Source organism: Silene latifolia, chromosome 9, assembly GCF_048544455.1.
Source record: "Silene latifolia isolate original U9 population chromosome 9, ASM4854445v1, whole genome shotgun sequence".
In the NCBI taxonomy this organism is placed as follows: Eukaryota; Viridiplantae; Streptophyta; class Magnoliopsida; order Caryophyllales; family Caryophyllaceae; genus Silene; species Silene latifolia.
Window position 1 is genome coordinate 86547257 of NC_133534.1, and position 4396 is coordinate 86551652.

Genomic DNA, 4396 nt, shown 5'->3' on the forward strand with positions numbered 1-4396 from the left:
GACCATGCATGTGTTGAGTAGGAAAGATTAAGTCGACTTGTAGGTGTTGTACAATCTAATCGATTCGGCTCCGGGACCCAAACTTTCCTAGGATTGTAAGATATACCCCAACTCAATCCATCACAACAATAATTGCTTGCTTATAATTTGAGAACATGTTTGTATGATCATATCCCATGAATCCCCTATGAACCCATGACACCCTAGTGCCTTTAATCAATTGTTTACACCCTTATTTTATTCATCTTGCTAGTTTATTTTCATTGTTATTTTAGTTTAGTAACCTTCTACATCAACCCAATTTGTGACACCCCCTAGACACTACTAGTTACAATAGAATTCTCATTTCAATACCCGTCCCTTGGGATCCGACCTTTACTTGCCTCTTTACTAATTGTAGAGTTGCTCGTGGAGTATAAATTGTGTTTTGTATCGACCATTGACCAACGACCACATATGCTTAATTGTGAACACCAAATGGACCCGATCAAAAATGGCGCCGTTCTTCGGGGACGGTGTTTAATTGATTTAAGATTTCTTTTATTGTTATTAGTTGTGTCTTTTTCACCTTGGGGAAGTAAAACTCCTCAAGGTTTGTTCTAATTGTTTTCGAGTTGTTTGATATTTTGCATGTCTAGAAGGTTACAAAGAAATTTGTTACCTTTTGACCGTGAAATCGAAAGAACCTTGACGAATAATAGGAGACTTGTTAGGAGGAATTTGGGAGGTATTGGTGAAGTTGTTCAACCCACTAGTGAGTTTGTCAATCCTTTCGCAATAGAAGGAGAAGAGAACCCATTAAACAATACCACACAAAATCCACCTACAATGCCTAAATTCTCGTCACACTCTATACCCACCGAGGAGGATCTACCAAATGGTACTCCTACACCGCAACATCTCACCGGAAACTTTATTGCTAAGTCCGCCTTCATCCAACTAGTTGAGAGGAGCCAATTCGGGGGAATGCCTAGTGAGGACCCTCATTCTCATATGGAAACCTTTTGCGATTATTGTGAAGCTATCTCTCAAACGGGCGTGACTCAAGACCAAATAAGATGGGTCTTATTTCCTTTTTCGTTAATCGGCACCGCAAAGCAATGGTTGAAGGGCCTTGATAAGGCCACTCTTGGAATAGATTCTTGGAAGAAGCTAGCTCTAGCTTTCTACAAAAATTCTACCCAGGAAAAGACTAACATGCTAAGAGCTCAAATTACGGGTTTTAAGCAAAGGGATGAAGAATCTTTGTATGAAGCTTGGGAGCGGTTCAAAGGTATTTGTCGCTCATGTCCTCACCATGGACTTAGCGAATTGTTTTTAGTGCAACAATTTTGGAATGGTTTATATGAAGATTCAAGGAACATTCTCAATATGGGATCAAATGGAATGTTCACCGAAGTTGATGACAATCAAACATGGAACAAGATTGAGGAAATGGCGGTCCATAATTCACAATATAGTAGGCCTCGCAAGGCTACTAGAGGAGGAAAGTATGAAGTGGACACCGTTACTCAATTAGGTGCTCAACTTAGTGCTCACATTGACACAATCAACTTGAAGTTTGAACAAGCTATGGCTAGACTTGAGGAAAACTCAAAAACATCAAAGCATCATGTCAATGCCATGACGGCATCCTCATCAATCCCAAGCGGGATATGTGAGAATTGTGGAACTTTGGGTCATGACTCAAGTGAGTGTAGGGGAACAACCGAACAAGTTAATGCTTTCCAAGCTTACAAAAGTGGTACCCCTTATTCAAATTTTTACAATGAAAACACCAAGTTCCATCCAAATCTCTCATACAAAAGCCAAAATGTTCAAAACCCTCAAACAACATACACTCCACCACCCATGAGAAATCAAAATCAAAGACCCTTTTACAATCAAAACCAAGGTTACCAAAATCAAAATCCATACAATCACCAAAATGACCAAGGTTTTGATGTCCAAAAAGCGGTCCTCCAAATGCAAAAGAATCAACAAGAATTTTTCACTCAAATGCAAAAAGATAGCCAAGCAAAAGATACCACCATCAACAACATTCTAGCTCACACCAAGATGTTGGAAACACAATTGACCCAACTAGCATCTTCAAGCTCACAAAGACAAAGGGGGCAATTACCACCTCAAAGTAATCCCCTAGACATGAAACGGTTAGTGCCATTCACTTGAGAAGTGGTACAAGATATGAAGCACCGAAGGAGCAAGTTGAGAATGAAGTTGTGAAAGCTAGTGAGAATGAAGTTGTTGTGCAAAGTCCCAAAGAAGGGGAATCATCAAAAGAAGAAAGTTCAAAGAAAAAAGAAGACAAAACCAAAGAGAAGGAGCCCATTGTGGTTAGACTTCCTTTTCCAAGTCGTCAAGCCAAGCCCAAATTTGATGATCAACTTGGGAAGTTCATGGAAATTGTGAAGAACTTAGAAGTCTCAATTCCTTTCACGGAATTAATCAATCACGTTCCGGCCTATGCAAAGTACATGAAAGATATCCTCACAAAGAAGAAGTCGATCCAGAAACTTGAGACTATCGCCTTCACTAAGGTGAGTAGTGCAATACTTCAAGGAAGTTCACCTCCAAAGTTAAAGGATCCGGGAAGCTTCTCAATACCGTGTACCATTGGCGACACAACGATCAACAAAGCCTTATGTGATCTAGGGGCTAGTGTGAGTGTCATGCCGTACTCGGTGAGTAAAAGGTTGGGAATGGGAGAGCTTAAGTGCACCAATATCACTCTTCAAATGGCCGATAGATCGACGAAGACACCATTAGGGATATGGGAAGATGTCCCCGTGCGAATTGGGAAGTTTTTCATCCCGGTAGACTTTGTCATTGTTGATATGGAGGAAGATTCCAACATTCCAATCATCTTAGGAAGACCTTTCCTACACACCGCGGGTGCGGTGATTGATGTGAAACATGGAGAGCTCACTCTAGAAGTGGGAGATGAAAGCATAACTTTTAATCTTGACAAGACCATGAGAGCTCCTCGTTTGCATGAGCCATGTTTCATGATTGATCATTATATAGGAAAGATGAAAGGAAGAAATCGGAACTCTAATGGAGGAAGAAAATTGAAGATGCTCCATTCAAAGAGCAAGTGAATTGTGACAAGGAGAGCTTGCAAAGCTCATCAAAATCAACCAAGGAAGAAGATGATGGCCTCATTGGCCAAGAGAAGAAATTGGGAGAGTTGTCTCCATCTAAGCAAGAGATTTTCAATGATCAACTCAATGAAGTTTGTGGTCTTTGGGACGACGAATTTGAAGGGATCTTTAATCCCTACATTGGGCATGCCATCGATCATGATCAACAACAAGGGCCGCGGTCTATTGAGGACCTCTACCATAACAATGAACAAGCTTTTGATTACTTCTTCAAGGTGTTAAGCAACATCAACAACACCTTGAACATGCCCCCTTGACATCTCATCAAGAATGAGAGTTTGGTGGAGTCCTCCCTAAACCACCACTTGTAAATATTTCTAACTCCTTAACTTACTTTTCAATTTTTGTACTGCATTTTTGTCATTTTTGGATTTTATTTACTTTGATCAAAATAATTGTCATGAAAAGAGAGAAGTGAGGGAGGGATTAACAATTTTAATTGATGTGTAGTGTTTTACCTTAGTGTGGGGATGGCAATTGCCTAGGCTATTCATGCCTTAGTAGTGCCCCCACAATGAAGAACACAAGATTTGAAAGAAAGAATGATAAGGGAATGCGTTTGTGCACGGATGGAACTGAATCCGTGTACACGAGGACCAATCCGAGCGGATTCCTGAGAATCCGCCCGTCTGAAGAAGTTCCGAGCGTCCTGCTGAGAAGACGCCCGTCTTGGGCTGAGCTGAAATTGCAAAATTCTTGACTGTCAAAGAATCCGAGCGGATTTCTGGAAAGACGCCCGTCTGACAGAATCCGTCCGTCTTGTGAACAAGACGCCCGTCTTGCAGCTGAGAAAAACAAAGAAAAATCTCTGGACAGAAATCTGTCCGTCCTGCACAAAATCCGCCCGTCCCACAAAAAGAATCCGAGCGGATTCCCCAGAATCCGCCCGTCTCTAGGCGGGATTTTGAAAATTTTGAAGCTGTAGAATCCGCACGGATTGCGCCCAATCCGCACGGATTGTCCCTGCGTTTTGAAAAATGCCGAGTTCTTTAAATACCCATCCCACCTTCATTAATTCATTCATTCATTCATAAACACTACCCATAACAACAAAACCCTCATCCTCTCCATCTCAAAAACAAAAACCCTCAACAAAACTCACCAAAAACAAATCAAACCATCCTTCAAACAACAAATCAATCACTTCATCTTCAACAACAATCAAAACCAAGCACAAAATCTTCAACCTTTGAGTCGATTTTTGTTCTCATAAAGGCAAAGCCTTTCACCTT

General features: G+C 41.0%; 1 non-coding gene across 1 annotated transcript; it reads right to left on the bottom strand.

Moving 5' to 3' along the window:
• Positions 1–1197: 1197 nt before the first annotated feature.
• LOC141602792 (small nucleolar RNA R71) lies at positions 1198–1304 on the bottom strand. The gene has a single exon (XR_012524701.1). It is a non-coding gene; the product is annotated as a small nucleolar RNA R71 (small nucleolar RNA).
• Positions 1305–4396: the final 3092 nt, after the last annotated feature.